We start from the raw sequence: 13971 nt of genomic DNA, 5'->3' as shown, positions 1-13971 counted from the left end.
AGCAGACTAGCATCATTTCCTCTCAAAAAAAAAAAAGATATAACAAAGTAGATATGGTGAGACATACATATGTGGGTAAGGGGATTCAATGTGAGTTTTTCTACACTGTCAATCTAAATTTTCATCTGGTTCTCATGCTCCCAAATTATACGAATTTTTTCTTTTTTTTCTATTAGCCAGAGTTCATTTTTGGATTATAGTCCCTCCACTATGCACCTATACTGCAAATAGGTTACAACGGAAGAACAACAACAGGTTCTCTAAAGACCTATTTACTTTATAATTAATCTTATAAAGGGTCCTTTATGAAATGAGGGCTTTTGAGGTTCATAATTTAAACTGGACGCAATACATGTAATAAATGCCAATTTTCTAAAACAATGATGTTTCACAAATGAATTTAAGATTTAAGTATATATCCATATTAACAATTTCAGAAGAATCAGGAATCCATATTAACCCACAAAATTTACCCAGGAATATTTTCCATGAATTTATATACCAGCTATTACAATAAAAACAAATACTTTAAAGCAGATTACAAAATGAGTAAATATAAAGTTTACAAAATTTAATTTCTAGATATATCATGTTGTCCTGAGCCATCCTTTCACCACCAACCTCCCCCCACATACAAAGTATATGTATACGTACTATAAATGTATCTAAATATATAGCATGTATATATATACATATCCATATATGTATGTGTGTATATATATTTGCACACACACACATATATATCTAGAAAACACCCACACCCACACATCCAATACACACTTCCTTTTGAGTTGTTTAGGATACCTAATAGATCAACAAAGAGATGAACTTGGCATCTTTTAAAATATACTGATGTTCAGTCATAGCCAGGTGCTCTAGGTACAAAGAGGTCCATAGTTCAAGTTCAGAAATACCCTATGCCTTCATTTTTATAAAGCTCAATAGAGAATATATGCTGATTAATAGAACTATGGAATATCATGTATATGGAATATCACAAATTGCTTAGGCCCTTGAAATGATGATATGTAGCAATTAAATTAGATAGCAAACTATCTGGAGGACACTCTTTATCATGTAGTTCTTTATTTGCCCTGTTAACAGTTTTTTTTTTTTTTTTTTTTGCCTTGGTTTTATTTTTAACCAGATTTAGAGAGTAAAAAGAAATTCTTATATAAGTTAGTTTTTAACAAATATAGTCTTGGGCACGCAAATATTTCTTATATTGTTGACTTGAATTATGTAATAAGACTTAAAATAGCTGTGAAGCTTCTATATGTTATTCTAGGTTTTATCAAAGAAGAAGAGACTGCATTTATGACAATTTCCATTATCTTGCTAATGAGGAAATAAATATTACTTCCTAAATATGGAAAGCTAGGTGTCACACTGGATAGAGCACTGCGCTTGGAATCAGAAAGACTCATTTCATGAATTAACAACTTGTGTGATATTGGGCAAGTCACTTAACCCTATTTGCTTCAGTTTCCTCATCTGAAAGATGAGCTAGAGAAGGAAATGGCAAAGCCACGCTAGTATCTTTGCTAAGAAAACCCCAAATAGGGTAATGAGGAATCAGACAGAACTGAAAACAACTGAACAATAACAACACTTCAGAAATGTGTAAGATAAGAAATCTATATTAAACCATAGTTAGCGAAAGGATTGCAAATAAATCATGGCAAATTATTCCTATTAACATTTTCAAACACATTTTCCAAGTTAACTAGTTTTTCTCTAATTCAAATAATACTCATGATTCTTATTCAGAATTCTTTAGTTCTTCTCTGAGATTTCTTGTCTTCACCCTAATTTAACCTTTGTTTCTGTACTATTTGCTATTATTAGCACTTTTCTTAATAGCTCAGATGAGTCATTTTAGTTCTGCATCATACAATACTTGAAAGTTCAACAAAACATTTTCCTCACAATCCTCTTAATCTCTGTGCAAGTATCATCCTCATTTTGCAGATGAGGAAACTGAGACCCACTATCTGTTTAGAATCTTGACTAAGGTTATATACATGATAATTAGTAAAGATTTTAATTAAAGTCCTCTATTCTAAATCTAGTGATTTTTACACTGATACAACTTTCTATGTTCCACTTGAACTGAAGATTTTCTTAATAGAATTCATTTGATGCCATTGTGTCAATTGCACTATGACCTACAGTACTCCTGGCTGCCCGCCATGCCTTGAATACTCCCCTCTTCATTATTCCTTCAAATACTATATGAGCAGCCCAAAGAATTTGTCAGTTTGTCATGCCTAAGCAGCATGGAAAGGTAATGATCTACAACTGAAATTCAGTAGGAATAGAAGATAAGCATTTTTAGGTCTAAACATGATGAATCAATATAGCAAATATCAATGAAATACTTGCAAGAAATGGTATATATGTACTTTAACATGTTTAACATGTATGGAACTGCATGCCATCTAGGGGAGCGGGTGGAGGGAAGAAGGGGAAAAGTTGGAACAGAAGTGTTCACAAGAATCAATGTTGAAAAATTAGCCACGCATATGTTTTGTCAAAAAAAAGCTATAATAATTTTTTAAATGATACATATGATTGGGAATATAACAGAAAAATGAATCTAAATTAGCCAGTAGTGTAGCTTGGATAGGGGTGAAAGGTAAAGGAAAGAGGTGGAGGGACAAGAAGAGGAGGAAGAGAAGGCTATGGTAGCTGCCTGGCATATAACTGGTGAAGAATTTAAAGGAATACATGGACAAGAATTCCAGAAGATAAGAATACATTGAAGGGGTGAGAAAATCCTCATGCTAAATTCTTTCAAAGTATCTAATTATAATAAGAGGTATCAATATGCAAGTACATTTATTATAATTATCCGTTTGGGAAAAAGCAATCATATTATGGTAAAATGTGATGCAGTGTCTATAAATACTTCTTTCTAAATATAAAATGAAATATGAGTTAAGAAGTATTAGTGGCAAATCTATAACTAACTGAAGAGACATGAATCTATCTATACCAATGAAAAATGATAACTATTAACATTATTAAATCTCCATATTACTTTACTATTATTGCTATAGTATTTATATTTATGTGTTTCCCACATATGAAAAGCACTTTGCAAAATCCTGAAGTACTATGTAAATTCTAGGGAATATTACTATAACATTTCTATTAAGTGAACTTAATGAAAAAAGTTGCCTTGTCCCACAACCTTTAACTTATTGACCCTAACTCATTATTCACTTTCACAGATACTGGATCAACATTTATCTACTGATTTTAGTTTTGTCCTTATTAATTTGTACTTTTTGAAATCAGCAGAAATGTTCTTCACTATGTTCTTCAGGTGGTTTAAGATTTACAACTAGAAGGTAAAAATTGTGTTTATTTTTAATCTTTTCCCTATTCCTATAGAAATTAAGAGTAAACACATAATAAGTTATGCTAAGTATACTCATTAAATAATGCTCCCAATAAATCCTCATGTCATTGGGCCAAATTTAAGTTTTCAACCCATGACTGTCCTAATATAAATATAACAAATCTATAGCCCAAATGTTTTTATTATTTCAAACTATAGAAAAATCACCTTCACCAGTGACTGTCACCACATTTTATATAATTTTTAGATTGGAGGATCAGAGAGTAGTAAATTAAAATGTCAACACTAAAAAGTAAATCATTTTGTCAACATACAATTGCATAAAGAAACAGACTGTGAGCATTGCTAAGAAAGAATACTGTCAAGACCTTTGATAAAGAAACCCCATTGCCTATGGATATAAAACATAACTAGACACAACTGCATTTACAAAAAGTTACAATATGCATTTGTCAGAGGGACAAAAATTGTACATAATAGAATCACAAGTTAAAAAGAGGCTGAAAAAGAAAAAAAGCAAAGACTTTTAAAAAATCCTGGATACAGGAATTCCATGAATCAAGATGGTGGAGTAAGCAGTAAATCACTGTAACCCTCCCATGTTCATCTCTAAACAATTATAAAATAGTACCCCCAAACAAATCTTGGAATGCAAAACCAGCAAAAGGATGGAATAAAACAATCTTTGAATGCAAGAAACTTGGAAGATTGACAAGAAAGTGCCTCACTCAGGGAAAAGCGAATTCAGTCCAGAACAAGAAGATTCTAAGCAAACAAGCAGCAAGTCCCACCTGAGAAAACCAGTGGGAGATCCTGAACCTCAGAATGGTAGAATAGGGCAAAACTCCTACACTGCCTAAGCAAATAAATAGGAAATTGCTAGTTTCCAGCCCTGTGCTTCAGCGTAGCCTGGGGAAAACAGAAACACCCCATCAGCCTCAGCACATGCCAGATACCACCACTAGGACCCTGGCTCTGCATCAAGTATAAAGTGAGACTGAGGACCTCCAGCAGGACCAGCTCTCCCCCATCCCTCAGCATAGCATCAAACACAAGGGTCTTTAATGGTCTCAGGACAACTTCAGTATAGCACCAGGTAAAAGAGGCCTGAAGCAGTGTCTTTTCCACTCAAGAAAAGAGCTCAAATTTAAGAGAAAAGAAAAAGGCCAAAAACAACAACAAAAAAGAATCCGACCATAGAAGGTTATTATGGTGATAGAGAGGATCAAGACACAAACTCAGGAAGAGAACAATTATGTCAAAACACCTATGGGCAAAACCCCAAAGAAAAATGGGAAATGTTTTCAAAGCCAGAAAGAATTCGTGGAAAAGCCCAAAAAGGAGCTGAAAAAGTCATATAAGAGGTAGAAAAAATAAGGGAAAGAAATACGAACAATGAAAGAGAATTTTGGAAAAATAGTCAATAGCTTGGAAAAAGACCACAACTACTTAAAAAGTAAAATTGGTCAAATGAAAAAAGGTCAAAATAAAAATCCACTGAAGAAAATAACTCCTTAAAAAGTCCAATTGACCATATGGAAAAAAGTACAAAAGTCAACTGAGGAAAACAACTCCTTAAATATCAGAATTAGGTAAATGGAAGCTAATGACTATGAGACATCAGGAATCAATCAAACAAATTTTTTAAAATGAAAAATATAGAAGAAAGCATAAATTACCTCATGGGAAAAACAACTGACCTGGAAAATAGATCTAGTAGAGACAATAGCAATCATTGAACTATTTAAAAGTGATGATCAAAAGGAGAACCTGAATATCATCTTTCAAGAAATTATCAAGGAAAACTGCTTTGATGTCCTGGAACCAGAGGACTAAATAAATAGGTATTGAAAGAATCCACCACTTACCCCAAGAAATCCCAAAATAAAAACCTGAAGGAACATGGCAGAAAATCTGAGATTAGGTCAAGAAAAAAATACTACAAGTGGCCAGAAACAATTCAATTATCTGGGAGCCACAATCAGAATTACACAGGATTTAGCAGTTGCAACATTACAGAATCAGAGGTAATGGAAAATGATATTCTGAAGGCAAAGAAGTTAGGACTACAATCAAAAATCATCTCACCACTGAAACCAAGCATAACATTTCAAGGGGAAAAATGGTAATTCAATGAAACAGAAAAATTTTAAGCATTCATATAGAGAATACTAGACTTGGACAAAAAATCTGATCTCCATTATCAAGACCCAAGAGAAAAAAGGGAAAAAGTAAAAGAAAACAAGGGATTCAATGAAACTAGACTGCTTAAATTCTTACAAGGGAAAATGATACTTGTAATTCTTAATAAATGTACCACTAATAGAATGACTAGAATGAATATATACAGGCAGATAGATGATAAGGGTATAAGATGAATGTGAGGAAATGATATAAAAAAAATAATTAAGACTGTAGGAGGGGGTAGGCTGACAGAAGATAGGGAAGACTGAGGGAGGCTATACACAGAAGCAAAACACTGTCACTGAGGGGAAAGGATGAAAGGAGAGAGAGAAAAAAAAAGAAGAAAAATAGGATGGAAAGATGATTAATAATCATAATTGTGTGTAGGAGGAATTCTCTCATAAAATGGAAGTAGCAGAGTAGATCAAAAATCAGAATTCTACAATATTCTGTTTTCAAGAAACACATTTGAAGCAGATAAACACACAGAGTAAAGATAAGGAGTCAGAAGAATCTATTATGCTTCAGCTCTAGTGGAAAAAAAAATCAGGGATAACAATACCTGATCTCAGACAAAGAAAAAGAAAATAAGCAGATCTAATTAAAAGAGATTAGGAAACTCTACCTTGCTAAAAGGTACCACAGACAATGAAGTAACATCAATACTAAATATATATATGCACCAAGTGGTATAATATCCAAATTCCCAAAGGAGAAGTTAAGTGAATTGTAGGTCTGTGACCACATAAGAGATAAGAGAACATTACAAAATGTAAATAGATCATTTTAATTATATTAAATTTAAAAACTTTTGCACAAACAAAACCAATGCAATCAAGATTAGAAGGAAATCAGAAAGCTGGAAAACAATCTTAATAGCAAGTGTCTGCTAAAAGCTTCAATAACATGGTACCTTAGCATTTGTCTATTTTAAAATTTGTCAATCTTGATTCATTTTGACAAGAAACAAAATGCTCAGCACTGTATTTGTCTTGATTGAGCAGTAGGGATTTAAGGTTGGCTAGGTGTACTGCTCAGTCCCAGCCATGGGCTGCTTTTCCCCAGTGAAGATAGTGTTGTGCAGGACTATAAGGTTGGAGCACACAATGCTGAAGTTTTGCATGATAGTGGGCAGACTGAAAGGTAGTTCCTACAGGACGATGTAGTTTCATTGTCTCCTAGTTTCCAAAATAGTAATACTAAAAGGGGGATAGCTAGGCCCACATGATCAGCAGAAGGAAAAGCAGCAGGAACAGCAGAGGTGGCATGAATAGAAGTAGCAAGGAGCCCAAATGGCAGTGGCAATAGTGGTAGTAGCAACCAAAGCAGCAGTGGGCAGAGAACCCAGGACTCCTAATAACCTTGAGTTCCAGGCAGTGGCCAGAAACTGGAGGGCTTGCGATCATTAACTTTTGCCTCCAATATCCAGATTCCCCCTGCCAGAAAGCTTGAATGGCAAGGGGTGGGTAGAGAGTGGTTTCTCTCAGAAAGTGAACTGGGTCAAGAAAGGAAAATTTAGAAAGGAAAATTTCTCTACAGCTTATGACTTGATGGCTCTAGAAGAGAGAGGGAGACTGATGACTTTGCACAGCTCTTCCCCACTTACACTAGGTTCAGAGATTGAAGACACCGAAGTCATCTGCTATATCCTGAGCTATCATATTCATCCTGACTTTTGTATTGTCACGACTCTGATAACTCTGGATGAGAGGGTAAGAATTACAACTTTGTGCAACTGTGCCTCTTTAAATCCAGTTCTCTCAAAAGTCAAGACTTGCCCCTTGTGATGTCACTGGTCCTCTTCAAGACTGAATGCTAAATTAATCAGAATTAAACCAGAATTAAAATGATAGCTATTTGAGAGGTTAGATACAAGAGATAATGCAGAGATAAAATAAGAAGATTTGGCTACTGATGGGATATATGGGGTACAAAATGTCTAGGTTATAAATTGGGGAGACTAGAAGAATGGTGGTGACCTCAAAAGAAACAAAGAAGGATTCTGGAGGGAAAAGGAAAAGGTAATGATTTCTGTTTTAAATATATTGAATTTCAGATAACTCTGGGATGTACAATTTATAAAGTCCAATGGTGACATAATTGAAGTTCAAGGGTGCAACTGGGGCTATGGCAGGATATATAAAAATCTGGCAGTCATATGTAGAGAGATGACAACTAAACTTTAAACAGCTAATGAAAAAAGAATGCAAAGAAAAGGACCCAAGACAGAACATAGGGTAAATTCACAGTTTGTAGCATGAGATGAATTATGAACCACCAAAAGATACTGAAAAGCAGCAGTAAGAAAATGCTCTGTACTCAGCAATACTGAGTAGTATCATGAAAAAATAGAAAACAGATAATATCCAGAAAGAATGCCAACAAAGTCAAACACAGAAAAGGACAAGGATAAGAACGAATAAAAAAAATTATCAGTTTTAGAAATTAAAAGATTGTTAACTTTGGAAAGAGTTTTTTCAGTTAAGCAAAAAGACTGGAAGTCAGACTAGAAAAGGCTAAATGAGTGAAAAGAAAAAAAAAGTGGAAGCAATTTTTCCTATTTATGAGGAAAAAAAGATAAAGAATCCTAACTGGAACAGATGGTGGGGTCTAGTCAAGGCTTTTTTAAGGTGGGGAGACAAAAATGTTTAAAGGCAATAGGGAAGGAAACACTAGATGGGGAGAGACTGAAGATTAGGGAACAAAAAATGAATGAGAGAATATCAGAATAAAACACAATTTAATTTCTTTCTATACCAAGTCATGTAGAGAGGAGAAAGTGCAACCCTCTAATTGTGGGTATTTCCCAAGGTTCTTCTCTTTTCTCTCTATATTATCATACTTTGTTTCAATTATTATCTCTATGTTGATGATGGTTTTTGGATTTCTTGAACTGAATGTTCCATAGGCATACAAAATGCAACATGTATAAAATTAAAGTCATTATCTTTTCTTCCTCTTTTATATTTTATTTTCTAATTAACACTCATTTACTTTCCCTTTTTTAATCACACCTTAATTAGAAAAAGAAAAACCCTATAATAAACAGTCAAGTAAAACAAATTCTAGCATTGGTCATGTCTAAAAATATATCTCAAGTTCTTAAGTTCATCAATTCTTAGGAAATATAAATACCCTGCTTCACCACTGATTCGCAGGAATTAAAGCTGGTTATCATATTGATCAGAAAAATTTATCCTTTTCCTCAAATCCTCATCTCTCCTAAACTTCCATGTTACTATTAATGTCACTACCATCATTCCAATCACCCAGGTTCATAGATTTAGGGTCTTCCTTGACTCCTCAGCACACACATGCATTCATTTGACTGTAAAATTCTGTTATTTCTTCCTACAAAGTATCCTTCATATATGTACCATTCTTGCTATTCACTATGATAGCACCCTAATTCAGACCCTCACCAACTTCTTTCTGGGATATTACAATATGCTTTAATTGGTCTTACTCTCTCAAGTTCTTTTCCCACTCCATTCCATCTTCCACATAGCAGACAATGCAATTTTCTTGAAATACAAATTTGACTATGCCACCATCTTCAATAGTTTCCTATTTCTTGTAGCTACTAAGTCCTTTGGCATTTAAAACTCTTCACAACCTGGCTTCTTCCCTACTAATTTTCTCAAACATAACTCTACAGCCACTCTCTGATTCAGCAATATTGATTTACTTGCTGTTCTTAGCACACAACACTCATCATATATCTTGATTCCTTTGAAGTGAATATTCCCCATACCTGGAGGGTTCTCCTCATCTCTGGCTCTTCCCATTCTTGGCCTTTTTAAGATTTAGCTCAAATGCCACCTTCAGTAAGAGTTCTTCATGATCTCATCTCAGACATTTGAGCTTTCCTATTTAAAGTTACCTTACTTTTACTCTCCATCTATCATCTGTGTGCTGTCTCTCAAACAGTAAGCTTATTTTATATATTATATTATATATAGGATTTTTATATATCCTATATAAAAATATGTTATATATATTTATATATCCTATATAAAATATATATGTATATCTTATATCCTTATTATATCTTTCTATTTCATGACATCTGTATATCTAAGCTAACAAATGAAAAGACTTGACTAATACTGAAAGGCTCAAAGGTGTTAAATGACTTGTCCACTGTCACAGTCAGTAAGTCACAATCACAGTAAAATATATATCCATTCTTCCTGACACCAAGTCCTGCACCTGCCATTCTACAAGATCTGTGATTTATCCCATTTCTTCTACCCAAAATATTGAATAAAATAAGCTCTTAATGCTATCAAGATCATACAACTTTCAGAGTGCATTTCCTCTGTGTATACTTGGCCTGGTCCTGTTATTCTTTCCTACCTAATACTAAATGCCATGTCTACTTCCTTATAAAAAAGTTTAATTAATGCATTTTTGATGGAATTATGAAATAATATAACCTTTCTGGAGAGCAATTTGGAACTATGTCCAAAGGACTACAAACTATACCTACCTTTGATACAGTAGTGCTACTATTAGGGCTATATATCCCAAAGAGATCATTAAAGAGGAGAAAGGACCCAGATGTGCAAAATGTTTATAGAAATCCCTTCTGTAGTGACAAGGAACTAGAAATTGAATGGATGACTATAATTTGGAGGAATGACAGAATAAGTTATGGTATATTAATGTAATGGAATATTAATGATAAGCAACCTCAAGTAGTTTGATTCAGGCCAATTCCAATAAACTTGAGATGGAAGAGAGCCATCTATATCCAGAGACTGGGGATTGAATGTCAATCACAACATAGTATTTTTACTACTGTTGTTCACTTGTTTTTTCTCTTACATTTTTCCTTTTTGATCTGATTTTTCTTGTGCAGCATGACAAATGTGGAAATCTGTTTAGAAGAACTGCACATGCTTAACTATATTGGATTGCTAGGGGAGGGGAAAGAAAGGAAGGAAGAAAAGTTTGGAACACAAGATTTTTCAGGGGTGAATGTTGAAAACTATCTTTGCATATATTTTGAAAAATAAAAAGCTTTTATTAAAAAAAAAGAAAGGAAAAAATGATGAGTGGGCTGATTTCAGAGAAGCCTGAAAAGATTTACATGAACTGATGCTGAGCAAAGTGAGCAGAACCAAGAGAACATTGTATACAATAACAACAAGATAATGTAATGATCAAGTGTGAAAGACTTGGCTTTTATCAACAATGTGGTAATTCAAGGCAATTCTAATAAACTTGGGATGGAAAATGCCATCCCATCTAGAGAGAGAACTACAGAGACTGAATATGGATTGAAGGACAATATTTTCAACTTTGTTTATCTTTCTTTCTCATGGTTTTTTCCCTCTGGTCTGATCTTTCTTGTATCCCATTACAAATATGGAAATATGTTTAAAAGAATTGCACATATTTAATCTATGTATATCAGATTATTTGATATCTTGGGGAGGGAAGGAGAAAAATTTGGAACACAAAAGTCTTATAAAAACAAATGTTGAAAACTATCTTTACACGTATTTGGAAAATAACATACTACTGAACATTTTAAAAAATACAATAAAAAAAAAAAGAGAGACTGGTCATTTCTACTTCCTGAAAAAAATTTATTTTCTAAACTGCATAGTTTTAATCATGTTAACATAAGTGGATGCTATATTTATATATTATACACATATATTCTTAAGAATCAAAGTTTCAAGTGAACCATATGACAAAAGAGAGATATATATAATGAGTAAAAGCAGGCAACAATATATTTCTTTTTTAAATAGTATTTTATTTTTCCAAATACATGTAAAAATAATTTTCAACATTCATTTTTGTAAAACTTTGTGTTCCAAATTTTTCTTCCTCTGTCCCTTACCTCCCTCCTCCCCAAGACAGCAAGCAATCTAAATAAAATGTGTGCAATTCTTTTAAATATTTCCATATTGTCACATCCATATTTAAAACTCAGATCAAAAGGGAAAAAAAAACACAGAAAAAAACAACAAGCTAACAAACAATAACCCCAACAAAAGGTGAAAATACTATGCTTCGATCCACATTCAATCTCCATAGTTCTTTTCTCTGGATGTAGATGACATTTTCCATCACCAAGTGCTTAAATGCCTTAAATCAACAAATTGTTGAAAAGAGCCAAGTCCATCAAGTTAATCAAGACATAATTCTTGTTACTGTGTACAATATATTCTCTTGGTTCTGTTCACTTCACTCAGCACCAGTTCTTGTAAGTCTTTCCAGACTTTTCTGAAATCAGCCTGTTCATCATGCTGCAATATATTTATAAAAATGACCTGCACACAAGAAGCAAAACATATTTATCTGAGAAATATACAATAGGAAAAGATGTGTCAATCATAAATAACAAATATACAATGCATAGACTACACTAACACCCCAAATAAGTTTTTTTTTTTTTTAAAGCATGGCCAAAAACATAGATTAATTGTGACTGCAAGGATGGAAGGATAATCCTTGCCATTATCATCACAGATACAGTCAAATATTGGATGATGTTTCCTAGCTTGGAGCAGATTAGAAGCAGCAAATTAGAAGGAGGAGGAGAGGAAATTACAGATACAATAGCAGCAAAAAGTGACAGACAAAAAATTTTTTTCTACTTAAAAGTAGATACCAGAACTGAAATACACAGCATTCTAAGGACAAACAGGACTACATTTCTCAACAGACCTTGAATAAATCACTCTAAAAACAAAATTTAACTGTTATTAGTAATAATGGTTCTAAATCATTAAAAAGATCATAGAACTGGAAGGGATCTTAAAGACTAATTAATCTAATCTATTCATTTTCAGGAGATATCTAAGTGGTACAATTGATAGAATACTTTGCTTGGGGTCTTCCTGACTCAAGTTATTATGTGTTCTTAGGTTTGTCACTTTGCCCTATTTGTTGTCTCAGTTCCCTCATCTGTAAAATGAGTTGAAGAAGGAAACAGCAAACTACTATTATTTTTGGTAAGAAAACCTCAAACAGGACCACAAAGAGTCAGACATGAGTGAAAAAAACACATCAAAAAAGGATCAAAGAGGTTCAATAACTTGTTAAAATCATGAGTAATTCAAAGCATGTACTAGTAGTACTCACTGTATGAGACAACAGGGAAATATTCCCTTCCAAATGATTTTTATTCTAGATGATTTAAATTTTTCAGATGTTGTTGCCAGAAGGCGTAAGCTTCAGTTAGCTAAAAAATTCACTTAGGTATAATTCTTCCAAAATGTAGCATCACAGAATTTCTTTTGTATTCCCTTCCTTTTTCCTCCACCATCAAGCAACCACTAATGTGTTTAGTCAATCACAAATCCTGTCACAAACTCATGCAATTATCTACTTATACTTCAATGGATCTGTGATTTCATTCACACAAGTACTCTCTTAAATGGGACACATCCTAGCATCTTTAGCTTTTTATCCTATGCAATTCTTATCCAAACTTTCCCATAAATACTCCATTGAGATATGGTAGAAGTCTTCTTCTAGATCTTTTAATCTAGTATAGGACTTGGGATTATCCATCAGCTATCATTTGATTTTACTTTATGATGAACCACTTCCTTTCCTGATAATATAATTCTTATGTATATTTTATTTATTCATTCTTTTGAAAAGCATTATTACACATCTATTACATGCCAGGTACTATGCCAGGCTCTGGGAATACAAGGACAAAAAAAAAGAATATCTGCCCTCAAGGAGCTTACATTAGATTGAACAGAAACAATATACACTAAAAAACAAAATAAAAATATATTCTGAGTAAAGCAATATAAATTCCGGAGGAAGTAGGGCACTAGTAAACCGTGAAGATGAAGATAAGCTTACAATAGGAAGTGACAAATGAGCTAAACTGTGAAATAAGCTAAAAATTCAAAGAGGCAGAAATACATTCCAAGTTTGGAGGACAACTTGTGCAAAAACTAGGTAAGAAGAAAAAGAAGTAGATCAGTTTGGCTGGAACATATGTGGAGAGCAATATGCAAAAAGCCTGAAAAGCAGGTTGTAACTGGACTGTGAGAGGCTTTTAAAACCAGACAGAGGAATTTCTATTTTATCCTAAAAGCAAGGAGGAACTACTGGTGATCCCTGAATAAGGGGGGAAGGGAGTATCCTGATCACATCTGTACGTTAGTAATATAAATTTAGCAACAGAATGAAAGATAGAATAGAGTGAAGAAAGAACCAAAATAATGAAAAGAATTAGGAAATAACTGCAATAGTCCAAGCAAGAGATAATTAGAGCCTAAACTAAGTTACTGGCATATGAATGGAAAAGGGCATTTGTGAGAATACTGCCTTGCCTGTCCTGCCATGCATCTGGCCTGATTGGTCCAGTTCACTCCCAAAGCATACCTTATATTAATCCCAATGAAGGATTATGGAGATCTAAGACTTGGCAACTG

At 33.5% G+C, this 13971-nt stretch overlaps 1 protein-coding gene across 11 annotated transcripts in view; it reads right to left on the bottom strand.

The window, feature by feature from the left end:
- The window catches only part of CHD9 (chromodomain helicase DNA binding protein 9), a 250227-nt gene that overhangs the window by 175083 nt on the left and 61173 nt on the right, over positions 1-13971 (bottom strand). The gene's annotated exons all lie outside the window — the stretch shown is intronic.

Source organism: Sarcophilus harrisii, chromosome 2, assembly GCF_902635505.1.
Source record: "Sarcophilus harrisii chromosome 2, mSarHar1.11, whole genome shotgun sequence".
NCBI classification, from domain to species: Eukaryota; Metazoa; Chordata; class Mammalia; order Dasyuromorphia; family Dasyuridae; genus Sarcophilus; species Sarcophilus harrisii.
The sequence above is the reverse complement of the archived record's forward strand: the minus strand, read 5'-3'. Positions and strand labels throughout refer to the sequence as shown.